The sequence below is a fragment of the Macaca nemestrina genome, unplaced genomic scaffold, assembly GCF_043159975.1.
Source record: "Macaca nemestrina isolate mMacNem1 unplaced genomic scaffold, mMacNem.hap1 Scaffold_78, whole genome shotgun sequence".
Taxonomy (NCBI): Eukaryota; Metazoa; Chordata; class Mammalia; order Primates; family Cercopithecidae; genus Macaca; species Macaca nemestrina.
This window is the reverse complement of record NW_027257869.1, coordinates 70,748-84,412: the sequence shown is the minus strand read 5'-3', so window position 1 is coordinate 84,412 and position 13,665 is coordinate 70,748. Positions and strand designations below refer to the sequence as shown.

At 48.8% G+C, this 13,665-nt stretch overlaps 1 long non-coding RNA gene across 1 annotated transcript in view; it reads right to left on the bottom strand.

The window, feature by feature from the left end:
- The window catches only part of LOC139361633 (uncharacterized), a 32,078-nt gene extending 19,643 nt beyond the window's left edge, over positions 1 to 12,435 (bottom strand). The window contains exon 1 of the long non-coding RNA XR_011619219.1: positions 10,416 to 12,435. This is a non-coding gene — a long non-coding RNA (uncharacterized lncRNA). The remainder of the gene's footprint in view (positions 1 to 10,415) is intronic.
- Positions 12,436 to 13,665: the final 1,230 nt, after the last annotated feature.

Below are 13,665 nucleotides of genomic sequence, written 5' to 3'. Positions count from 1 at the left end.
ACCACAGCCCCTCAGGGTGGGTCCCAGAGGCAGTTGAGGCTTGTGGCTACGGACACTAACGAAACCAAAATCAGAGTACGCAGGTGCAGTCAAGTCATATGACTTCTCCACTAGCATATGCTCAAATGTTCATCAGCAAATCTCATCTTCGCTTTACGTCCCTCCCATGACCTAAAAAGGAGTCCACTACACACACCCATACACACACACACCACTTCAAAAACATAATTAGTACTTGCATTCAATTCTGGGCATTCGGAATAGACCGAATGGGTGATTAAATCTCTCCTCCAACCCATTGCTTAGTCTTCTTAGAGGATGAAGGATTTTGCATAACACAAGTCAACATATAAAACATCTGCTACAGAAAGACTTTCAAGTGGTCCTCATTAGAGTGATTCAACTAATATACAAAGGACCCAACACACAGCACAGTGTATATTAGAAGAATGATTTGTTCCCCTAAAAATCCTAATATCTACACAGAAAAAATACCCAATACACATTTTATCATTCTTTACCAGTATAGTCATACAAAGGAGTATCACAAAAGCAAAAGAACACATTTGGTTTGACTCACAGTTCTAAGTTTAATATAAAATTGCTAAAACCACCAAGACAAACATGACTATGAAGTATTTAACGATCTTCACCTAAATTCAAGTCACCATTCAACCACCAATACCTCTGCTCTCCTTACGGGAACTTTCCAAAAGTAAATTCTGGAATTAACAGGACAAAATTTTCTGGTGATAGAAATTAGGAAGAAATTGGTTGAAGGCCGTTCCTTGGCTGTCAAACTTTTTCTCAATAATATTTTGTAAAATAAAAGCGTCAAACAGATCTTTACATTAACTTACAATCTATCAAGCAATACTGGAGCAAGCTTTAAATATTAGCCACATTCTGTCAGGGCTGACTAACATTAAATCAGTATCAGTCTCATGTCTTGTAGGATCCACAGCTCATCTTCTTAAAACCACTTAAGATTTCATAATTAACTCAATTAAACAATGTAAGTCATCTCCTTGATCTTTGACATGAAGGGGTCATTTTCCCCCAAAATAGTACCTCTTTCCTTGACATGATTTAATCTGTGGTTAGAGTATTTAACAGGATTTCTTTCCTTCTTATTAAATAAAATATATACCTTTCCAATATGAAAAACTCTAACTGATAATGCCATAGCTTACCCAGGTCAAAAGCATTTTTTTTTTTAAGTTAAAAAAAGAACCTAACTGCATCTTTGGACCTTATGTGAGGTAGTGTCCAGGGTCACTGGGACCCCTACTTGGCCAGTGTAGCTGGGTACCAATTAAAAACAGAAACCCAAGCATTCACTCAAAGACCCTTCCCAGCTGTTCATCCTAGTGGAAGAAGCCATGAGTACAAACGAATGCTGCATTCTACGGAGGGCTTTGGGGATAGGCTGCTTGAGAACATCAAAGTGGCTCACGTCCCCCGAGTATAAAGCCAGTGACTGCTCTCAGCTTCCATCCACAGTAGCCAAGGTCTAGAATCACCTGAGTGCCCGTCAACAGGGGATGAAGGGAACGTGGCCCGAACACACACAGGAGCAATACTCCACCACACAGCGGAGAGCCCTGTCATCCGCGGCAGCATGGATGGAGTTGGAGGACATTATGTTAAGCAAACGAGTCAAGCAAGGAAACGGCGCATGTTCTCACTCATAAGCAGGAGCTGAGAGCAGATCTCATGGAGGCCAAAAGTAGGTGGTCGACAGGGCCCAGCAGAGCCCACTCATAAGCAGGATGGGCAGAGGCTGGTAATGTGCACAAACACACAGCCTAATGGGAACACGAGACCTACTATTGATAAATCAGCAGGGGGATGGCAGTGGGTCATCTACTGTGTATTTCAAAACAGCTAGGAGAGAATAACTTAACATAACCAGCACAAGGAAAAGAAACTATTTAAAGTGAAAGACATCCCAAGTACACAGATTTCATCAATATAGGGGTGAATCAAGGTATCACATGCACTCTGAAAATATGTACATATATTATGTATCAACAGAAACAAAAACCAATGACAGAACCATTTGCGAAGCACGTGCAGGAGAAGAATGGGAAGCCTGACATGGTGTGGCTGTGTGTCCCCACCCAAATCTCATGCTGAACTCTAACCCTATGTTGGAGGTGAGCCCTGGTGGGAGGTGATTGACTCATGGGGGTGGTTTCTAATGGTTTAGCACAATCCCCCAAGTGCTGTCCTCATGATAGTTCTCCTGAGATCTGGTTGTTTGGAGGTGCATGGCACCTTCCCCTTCACTCTCTCTCCCCTTCCAGCCATGTGAAGACATGCCGGCCTCCCCTTCACCTTCCACTCTGATTGTAAGTTTCCCCAGATGTAGAAGCCTGTACAACCCACAGAACTGTATGCCGATTAAACATTTTTTTTGCTTATTACCCAGCCTCAGATAGTTCTTTATAGCAGTGGAACAACAGTACAGCCCTCAGGACCAGCAATGTTTTCCTTCTACCCAGCGGCCAACAAGGTCCTACACTGTAGCTGGTTTTCCAAAGCTTTGCCAGAATGCTGAAGCTGTTTTGGGGATACTAACTTTCCCCATCTCTGGCAAACCAGATGGGGCATCCTATTTGCCTCTTACCACCTTTCTCAGAGAAACCCCACCTCTGAAACAGCCTCCACCAGGGGCCTCCTTCAGCAGCAACAAAGCTGAGTGTTCCTTGCACTTCCCTTCTTCTGAACAAGTAAACATCTTAAGCTTGTTTTTCCATCTTCCCAGCTCATTGAAAAAATATCTTATGCTTTCTATTTTCCTAACACACACACATGGAAGAGAAGTGCCGTGAGGGCAGGGGCTCTTGTTTTCCCGGATCTGAGCCTGGCCCTCAAACACTAGCCGAATACTAACACGATATCCAGAGGCAGAAATGCAAATATCCATATGACTTCAAATACCCTAAGGACCTAACAGGCCGAGTGGCCCATGTAACTATGGTGTGCTGGGCCATTCAACTGGTGTCCAAATCCCTGTCCAAGTGAGCTCTTTAATTTCGAGACTTTTCAGACAGCTGTTTTGTTGTTGTTGTTCTGTTTTGTTTTTATTAAAGGGATATGTTACAATTATAATCAAGAATATCCCAGGCCGAGTGTGGTGGCTCGTGCCTGTAATCCCAGCACTTTGGGAGGCCAAGGTGAGCGAATCACCTGAGGTCAGGAGTTCAAGACCAGCCTGGCCAACATGTTGAAACCCCGTCTCTACTAATACAAAAATGAACCAGCCATGGTGGCAGGCACTTATAATCCCAGCTACTCAGGAGGCTGAGGCAGGAGAATGGCGTGAACCAAGAGGTGAGGCTGCAGTGAGCCAAGATCGTGCCACTGCATTCCAGCCTGGGCAACACAGCAAGACTGTCTCAAAAAAATAAAAATAAACCAATACTCCCAGTTAGTTCTTCACCAATGTCAGATACATCAGTTTCAAGAAAAATATGAAAGCATGTTTTTATATTTCAGTGTTGAATTTAACCATATCTTTTAAGAAGATATGAAGATAGAACTTCCTCAAGGATTGGGGGAGAGAAAAGCAGTTAAGAAAATCTTAAAACCTCAGGAGAAAAACAAGTATGGGTTAAGACCTCAAGGCAAAACTTTTTCTTTGCACTTTGATTTCAAAAGAACAGAGATGCCCAAATTATGAACTCTCCCATCTGCAATTTATATTCGTCTGTGTCCTTTGAAAGGCTGGAGATGGGATCCCAGGTTCCACAGTGCCTGGCCGTGGCTCACATCAGGCGGCATCTTTCACAGCCGTTTACTCCCCTGACTGTGCCTAGAGAGCTCTGTGGCCCAATTTACAAAAAAAAAAAAAAAAAAAAAAAAAGTCCTAATTTACTCACGTTCATCACTTTGAGCAGAGTCTCAAGAAATGAGACAAATATTGAGACTCCACAGAAGAAAGTACTCTCTTCCAAAAAGTCAAGTGTCAGGTTCCCATGAGCCAGGCAGCTTGCTTACAGAAAGCACTGGCTGACTTGCTGGTTGAATGTTAAATGCATTTAAAATGTTAAGTGATCAAACGCCCCTCCTAGTGGGTGTGCGCGTTGAGCTGGCTGCAGTAGTGATGCAGACCACGTTCTTTCCCTTGGTTTTGCTTCAAGCAGAGCACGCCACACCCAGGAAGAGGCCGAAGGATGGCATCGAGGTCTAGGACAGATTTAAGGAGAGCTGCAGGTTGACTGCCTCCTCTGCAAATAGTCTCTCATTTCAGAGAAAATCACTGAACAGAGTTCATAACACGTGAATTTTTAAAATTCATATTTCTAATTTCATCCCATTAGAACTTTTGAACCTCCACCTCCCACCTAGAGAACGTCAGCTCAAGCCGATCACAGCGCAGTGCGATTTTCTATAAGTAATGTGCACGCCTGCATCTGAGCTGAGATGTGAATGTCTGGAATGTGCCTGCCAGGCCCAGGAGGAACTGCAGCAAGTGTGGGGACACAAGCCGCTAAGGAATCTGATTTGGAGGGAACTGGAGGCAACTAAAACTAGGTCCACTGGTTTTTCTTGGTAAGGTTTAACCAGACAAACTGTTATCACTGTTGCTAATTTATGGTAATTGGGATGGGGACTTAACAGTAAGTAATTAGAGCAATTACAGAATTCGCTACTCAATTACAATGGCACAGATTCCTGAGAATGGAAGAACTGTTGCCCAGGAATAGAGTTCAAGAGGTCCTCCCCATGCTCCGAGGAACATGGCATTTCCACGCACCCCTGCTTTGGTCCCTGGCCACCACCATCCTGATCTCGGCCATCTGATGGCATCAGTCCCCAAAGCTGGAAACACCTGACACCTCTTGTCACCCTCCCATCTGCCCTGCCTTCCTCCAGTCCGGGATATTCCGGGATGCCCACATACAGGACCAGGAAACCAGGGTTATCCCAAACCAGTGCCTGCATTCAAAGTCCTCCACGGCAGCACAATCACCAATGGCCAATACTCCCAGAACCTTCCACCTCAAAACGGGAGCACATCTGGATTCAAGCTGACAATGCTGCATTCTCTTTGCCATGTACACATGGAGGCATGTCAGGTTCCACCTAAAGGTATCAGGTTCCACGCTGGTCAGGAGCCCAAACCTAGTCACTCTGCATGATCTCAATTCACCATCCACAGAGAAGCCTGCAGTTTTCCTCTGGTGCACGGTGTGGATGGTGGATGGTGGATGCATTTCCCCTGAAGACTCGGAAACAGAAGCCTGGCCAAGGAGGCCAGTCACCCCATCCCCTGCAAGGCCCGGACGTGACCCTCTGCTGTCTGCACACAGTACCCAAGTCTAGCAGTGCTGGCTCTGTGGTGGGATCCATCTGGGCCTGCAGAGGACCCGGGGCACAGGAACCGTGCAGCCTGGCTGCAGCCGGAGGCCTAAGGGATCCCCACGAGGCTCTCCAGCCTAGGTGCCCTCACCACAGGCAGAGCCATGCAAGAGAGTTGCCTGCTGAACTGGAAACGCCCCAATCTGCTCAGCCAACACAGAAAGACAACAGCCACCTACAGCTGCTGAGCCCCGAAACGTGGCCACTGGGCCTGAAGGGTTGAATCTGGAATTTAATCTGTGAAGTTCTTTTCAAATGTGTTTAGCTATGTAATCAAATCTTTATTCTAATTAAATTTAAAGGAGCCTCTGGCTATGGGCTCCCTTCTCGGGCTTCACAGCTCCAGGGAGTAAGAATGGGAGAGAGAGAGGCCCAGAGCCTCTCTGCATTCTCCACGTTAATTCAACAAGTCATCATAAGGAAAGGCACTCCAGCAGGAGAGGTGTACACGGGAAGAACTGGGTTGGCCCTGACAAGCATGACCCCCATGGCATCACAGCTGCCTCAGGCAACAGGCAAAAGACAATGATGCCCACCTGGACAGGCCACCGGATGTGATGATGCACCCCCAACCCTAGTCCCACAGCAGCCAGAGACCACCCGCTGCTCATCCCGGCTGAAACAGGCAGAGCTACCCGAGCTATCAAAAGCAGGAAGAATTAAGGAAGCGATTCCCACGACACACGTGACACTCCTTGGAGACAGACACAGGCTTCGCTGTGAAAGTGCAGAGGACAGTGGAGTCCCTAGGCAGGCTGCTTCTTCCAACGATCGGGAAGAAACCAGATCCATTTCCTTGTAGGAGAATCATTTGTACCGTGATTAGACAGAAGACAGAAGGTGGCTGATGTTATCAAATCATCAAGCACCTCACGGCTGCTTCTCCAAGGAAGGCCTGGAAACTTGCAGCCACCCGCGTAGGGGCCGCAGTGTTTACAATGGAGATACGGGTGACCGAGTTCTGGCTTCCTCAGGGAAGCTACATTTGAACTTTCACCACTGAGGAATCGGTCATTTACAGTCACTCACCCTCAATGCAGAAGAGGGCTCAAGACACTGCACCAGACTTCAACACTCAGGGTTGGGGTTAGGGTCAGGGTCAAATTTACAAGTTTTACAAGATGTATTTACTTGGGATGCCAGAAGAGATGCAGCTTCACACCCCCGACCTCCATGGTTTGCTTAGCCCCTTCACCAGTGGATCTCACCGACAGATGACACATCCACGCCTCATCCATGGCAGCACAGAAAACCACTTGGAAGACAGCCACTCCCACCAAGCTTCCTGACTTTGGTGTTTAAACTCTGCATCATTTAAAATCTGCATCTCATACGTGAGATTACACTCCTCCGAACAACGACATTGCCACTGTCATTTCACCCAAAAGGGCTTTAGGAAGTGACACGTGGTCCAGACGCCAGAGGTCGCCGGCCGCCTTACTCTAGCCTAATTCCTTTGTGCCTGTATGGAGGCTTCACAGATACAGCCCATTAATGACTGTATGAGAAGCTCAGGGCATAGACGAACTCAGTGCTGAATTTTTTCCATTTATCACCCTTTGTTTTGTCCAGAAGACAGCTGAGAAAGGCGGGGGCAGATCATCTCCTCGAGTGTAATGACTCTAGCCACTTCTCTTCACCCCAGGTCACCACTCAGTCAACACCCTTTTGAGAAACCAAAGCAATTCTGTTCCCTTCACTCTGGGTTCCAAGCACTAAATTCCTCCGTTTTATCAATTAGATTATCAAGCAGCCGTTTGTAATCTGGACTGCAATCTGATACGAAATTTAAAGCTAATTTAAGTTGCGGTAATAGCTTCTATTCACATTATAGATAAGGCATGAATGAAAACTTTAATCTGTTCATAGGACCAACTTTGTAAACAAACCAATTATTCAAGCAATGATGGTCTTCAGTTAGATGCAAATTACTTTGCTCATAAAAGATTTTCCAGTAGGAATTTTTAAATCCATGGTCTGTCTTTTCTGAGCCTGTCTCTGCACCTTCCCCTGAGTGCACAGCAGGACTTCTCAGGGCATCCCATCAGCAGACCCACTGAAGAGAATAAGTCCGCAGCCCCCAGCCCAGGAATCAAGTCCGAGCCCCAGCAGCCCCTCGTCCAGCCGGGGCTTCCTCACCAGCACAGCACCCAGAGGTCTTCCAGGTTTAATGCCACGTGTGCGTGGAAAGTAGAGTGCTGGAAGGAACACAATAGACATTCAACAATGCAAATTCCCCCCTGGAACAGCCCAGCAATCCTCTACCTTCCCCAAAGTACCCATGCTAGGCAGGCGTAGAGTCCAATGGGGGTGCCTAGGAATCGGCATTTAACACTATTCTGATGAATAAAAGTTTGAGAGGTCGGTCAGCGAGAGGCTGTCGTGGCCTCCACTCATTTGCAGGCTCTGAAGAGACACAGATTCAGGTAACAGGCCAGACAGGACAGGACAAGGATGGGGAGGTGGAGGGCAAATTCCATGGACCACCATCCGCCCCGCCATCCCCACTGAGACTCCGTGATTTAAAGACGCAAAGCCAGGGAGAAAAGATGCCCGCACCACACGAGCGACTGAGATTTCACCTAAAGCACGCAGCATGTGGCTGAGGGCCAAGGTTGGGCAAGCCAGGAGCACAGAACGGGGTTCACTGGCCCAGAGGTGTCTCCCACACCCACACCCCGTGCAGACCTCCCAAGCACTGCCTGTGTCTCCTGCCTGGTTTAGTTCCTCCCCGCCTTCTACTGTGTTGGTTTCTCAGCCGCCACCCACCACCACACAACCCTCTCTACAAGCTTGGTGGACTGAAAAGAGCGGGGGCGGGTAAGATCTGGGCTCTGGGGCCAACGTCCTGCCTGAGAAATTAGTTCCAACCCACCTAGCTGTGATGTGAGCCCCCGAGATTTCTCAAATGTGAGATGGGAAGGTAACTGAACCCACTCACCAGGACGGCTGTGCAGACTGAGATTACATATAGCCACACCTCGGCATCCACCACACGTGGGACCCCAGTCGTGTTGCCCCTGATGGGAATCCCTCTATCTATGCCCCTTCTGCTACCAGAACCAACTCCCAGCAGTAGCTGTGGAGGGTGCATCCTCTATTCCCACTCCACTCCCCTCCCATCGCTCCACGCAGTGACCTGCCACGCAGCGGCCACCAGCAAATCCGGCCCCACTGGATAACCGACCACCAGCCCCCCCTCACTTTGGGGCGTCTTCCACTTGCAGTTCCGAAGCAGGCCGAGAAACCGCCCTCAAGGGCAGTCACCTGTTCCTTATTGCATGTAATGACCTGCCACGCAGGACCACCAGCAAACCCAGCTCCACCATCCAGGCTCCTGTGGATTAAGCGAACCCCCACCCCCCACCTTGGAGCGTCTTCCACTTGCGGTTCTGAAGGGGGCCGAGAAACCGCTCTCAAGGGCACTCACCTGTTTCTTATTGCACGTAATGACCTGCCAAGCAGGGCCACCAGCAAACCCAGCTTCACCGTCCAGGTTCTGGTGGGTAACTGCCCCCGTCCCCCGCTTCCTCCTGGGGTGTCTGGGAGGCTCAGAAACTGCCCTCCACGGGCACTCATCTGTTCCTTATTGCACGAATACCTCATTTACAGAAATCCACTTTGACTTTCCAGCACTGCAGTTGTGACAATTTAGCAATCCTGCTTGCAAGCTACAAGAGCTTGAGGTCACGTCCACCTCACCAGTATCCCAGAGACCCAGCACTATCCCACTGTGTTTAAAATTCCAAAATACTCCTTCAAAATGCTACTGGCATTTGCTTTGCACATAAAATGCTAACAACCTTCAAGTGAAACAAATATCTTCAACAGTTTGATACAACGACATGTGAGTTACACATCTGCCAAGTTGTAAAGCCTCATGCATTTATAACATTTTATGTACGGTGAAATGGTTCATTAATATAAATTATGAGAATCTCTAAGAAACAGGTTTTTTCTGGCATTAGATGACCAAAGGAAAACTGGGTTCTGGCTGGCTTGCGGGCCTGTAGAGACAGACATATCTGCTGACACAACCAAGCTCCTTCCCACTGATGTGGCCTCATCCCAGGCCCCTCACCCGGATGCCTGCAGGCCCCTGGAGGAGCAAGCTGACCTGTCCACATTTCTCAAATGCACAGCTGTTGCTCACACTGCAGATAGAGTTCAAGGCACGAGCAGGCCGCCACGCTAAAAATACCACGCAGCGTCCACGCCAGGTGACGGTGGTTTTCACTCCATCCCAAAGCCCCAGGTATGAGTTTACAGCCATGATTACCACATGGATTTTTGGACCCTCAAGACATACTGTTTCCTTTTATGCAACAAAGTTAAAAGACTATCACTCAGATATAGGCTCTGAAACTGTGGAATAATTATTTGGGAACAGAGCCTCTGCCAGATCAGGATTAGCACTTGGGACAACACCCCGTGACCTCGGTCCAAACCCATCCAGACCAGAAGCCTCCCACACTGTAATTTCTGTGGAGTTCTGTAAACGAGGTATTACTGCAATAAGGAATAGATGAGTGCCCTTGGAGGGCAGTTTCTGAGCCTCCCAACCACACAGCCACGTTCAGGCTGAAGCCGCACCACCTCCAGAAACACTGTCCCTCGCCGAGGTGTGCCTGGCTTCTCCCTTTTTCCAAAACTTAACAAAACCTGAAAAGGACAGGTCTGTGTAGAAAAACACAAACTACTTGCGATTCCTCTTCCCAGTTCAGGCTGTAGGAAGCTCGTCTCGGCCCTCACTGTGTTCTGACTGTGGCTTGGTTCCCATAAGAAATAAAGTCAGAATTCTAGTCCCTGTCTCCTGGGCAGTGTGGCAGGCATACATACCTTCAGTTATATGAGGAAAGGCGTGGCGAGCCCCCTTCCTTCAGTAAAACTGCAGAGTTCCCAGAACCCCGATGCCATCCCCCTCACACCACTGTGAACACCTGGACAGAGCACATTTCAATGCGTGCACCTTTGTGGGCTAGTTTTCTATTTCTCCACTAAATCACCCCAAATTTAGCGCCCTAAACACTGACTTATTTTCTCACATTTCTGGAAGCTGGAGTCCAAAACAGGTCCCACCATCTAACGTCGAAGTGGCGGCAGGGCTGGCTCTGGGGAAGCGACCGTCTCCTTGCCTCCCGCAGCCTCTAGAGGCTTCCGCATCCCCTGGTCCATATGGCACCCACTGTTTTCAGGACCCACAGCGGCCCTGACGGCCCCTCAACTGGAAGAACGCAGAAACGTCAGGAGACCGGGATCTAGCGCTAGGGCCAAGCCTCCCCACCCTCCCAGCTCCTCACACACTCCCGTGTGAGCTAATATAGATTCCACTTTAACTAGTGTCACCTGTGTAAGGGGTAAGTGCCCAGCTGTGAACTGGTTAACCTCGCCCACACAAACCCCGAGAATAAACTCACAGGCCATGGACCACTCCACAAGCAATAAGTGACCACCTGCTCAGGGACCTCCATGCCCCAGCAGAGCCCTCCGGTACCTCCTTGTGAGCTCAGACTGGCGGCAGGGGTCTGCAGCGCCACAGGGCCCTGGATAAAAAAGACAGCTCCCATGTCGGGAGGCACCCGCCCGTGGTTGGGTTCCCAGTACTTTAATTGCCCAGGTGGACAAGCCGCGCCGCATGCAACCCCATCACCAGAATAACGGCTGCACGTGGCGAGTGCACGGGTGGCCACCACTCAGCCCAGCTGGCCGCGCTAAGCACATCACCACCGTGACGCCCAATCAGACTCAACTGCTGGAACAGTCCCGGCATCGGCCCCCAACAACATTCTGGATCACAATTCAGAGTAGTGATTGCGATCAGGGCCACACGTGGCTGAATGTTTTTACAGGAGGACGCCACAGCTGGACTGACGCCACAGCTGGATCTGGCTGGACTGAGAGCATTTCCCACTGGACATTCTTACAACACCATTTTATTTGCGCTTTATTAAACTTCTATGGCTTTTTTCTGCTTATCTACTTTATGGGAGTGTTTCTTGTTCTTATGACTGCGGTGATACTTCAAGCTACAACTATCAATGTGTAAATTAGTTTGGAAGTCGCCTTATCATTAAACATTTCACAAGCAAGCAGTCAGAGGCACCTAACCCGGAGGCCTCTTTTCTTCTCTGAGCCAAACCTACCTTGGACTCAAAGAAAACGGCACATGGAGAGGGCTGGATCTCCAGCACCCATTCCTAGGGAGCCTCCTGGGGAGCAGATATGGAGGGAGAAGCCCTGGGTTATGGCACTGTCGTACTAAAGAAAAGTCTATTTGGGTAATGTAAGCACCAGACTTAAGAGATTAAGCAAACCATGAAAAGAAACCACTAACCACAGCTTCTCCAAAACAGAACTAAACTCCCTTTAGTTTGAATTGGAAAAGCAGAAGTGATGATCAGGATACAAAAAAAAAAAAAAAAAAAAAAATGACACAGTATCTGAACACAGGAGAATACTCAAGGGCCACTGTCTCTTCCTGTGTCAGTGGGAGCCTCGCATCTAAGCTGGATTTAGAAGGTTGCTACTTTGGACTGAAAGGTATCCCCAACCCCAGTTTGTAAGCAAGTGGAGCAGAATGCTTCAATTATTTCAAGGTTTAGCGGTAAAGCTCTGCAACTCTCACAACCATTTTAATTGGTGTGAATTTTAAAGTGACTCAATCTGTTGGCTGGAGTATCTAACGGCTTAACCACGGGGTCACGTTGGAAAATTTTTCCAATTGCTTTTGTTTTTCCTACTGAAGATGCATTTGAACGTTCTTGTAGTTTGCAGTTGGCTGGTTCTGATGTTTGGTCCTGAGGAGGCCCAAGTATCCGTAGAGGAAGAATCTGAAACCTCAAGCCACTCGAGTGCTGTCTGGGCAGATGGAGACCCCAACCCGAGGGACACTGACGGACTCAGCATGGGCTCAGGGCCACCCGACGCAATGGGCCACGTATTTGCCGGTTACAAAACATCATAAGCACACACCCCCAGGTGTGCACACACGCTCTGTACACATCTGTCCCTGTCAACACCAGCACACACCCCCAGGTGTGCACACACGCTCTGTACACGCTCACGTCTGTCCATGCCAACAGCACACACCCCGAGGTGTGCACACACGCTCTGTACACATCTGTCCCTGCCAATGCCAGCACACATCCCCAAGGTGTGCACACACATTCCATACGCGCTCACATCTGTCCCTGCCAACGCCGGCATACACCGCCAAGGTGTGCACACACGCTCTGTACACACTCACATCCCTCCCTGCCAATATGAGCACACATTCCCAGGGGTGCACACAGGCTCTGCACATACTCATGTCTGTCCCTGCAGCCTGAGTCAAACAGTCACAGAGAGGCAGAGGAGGAGGAAGAAGGATGCGATGGGCACTAAGGTCCTGGGCCAGTTCCCCTCCCTACCTCGGGAGAGACCCCTCATGTGATCCTGCCATCACTCACCCTTCCGCCTCCATCCTCCCACAGGGATCAGGAGGATGCCCACTGCACAGAGCTGTGATGAGCATGAACAGAAGATGGCAGGAGCTCACGCCAAGGTGCTGAGCACGGGGCCTACGGAGTGCTTCTTTCTGCTGTGGCTGACATCATCAAAGAAGAGACTGACACAGCTTCTGCAGAGAATGTCACTTGCTGAGAAACTGAAACGTGTGACCTAGGAGCCTGTGAAGGTCTAAGAACAAACCAACAAACCAAACGGTTTTGTTTGTTTTTCAAACACCATAGCCTGTTTTTTCTTTTTTTTCATGCTCTACCTTGGGTATCATTTAGTTAAATCTCAAAGTAAGTCCAATAAATACACAAAATCACAGGACTGAGCATGGAGCATTGTTTCACTTCATGTCCTCCAGCCTTTAGGACACACTAAGGAAAGACATGATTCCAGGATTCCCATTAGAAAGGCTGCCCTGAGGCACCTGCTGGGGCAGCCAAATTGCAGCTGTTGATGCTGCCCCCAAGCTGCTTGGATGAAGCAGAAGATTCCGGAGGTCTCCTCTCTTCTGCCCCTCGCCCAGGAGAGAAGGTGGGGGGAGAAAGGTGAGAGAAGATAGGAAGAAGGAGGGGGGAAGGAGGGAGAGAGGAGGGGAGAGGGAGGGAGAGAGGAGGGGGGAGGGAGGGATAGCGAGAGGGAGGGAGGAGGGGTATGTTCCATCCACCAAGGCAGCTACACTGCAGAGAGAATGGAGGGTGTGTTGCCTCTCAGGACAGCAAGTTCAAGCTCTTTATAATTGTTAGCGTAAACAGTGACCAGCTGAGGACAGGGCTGTCATTGGAGTTGACGTTTTATTTT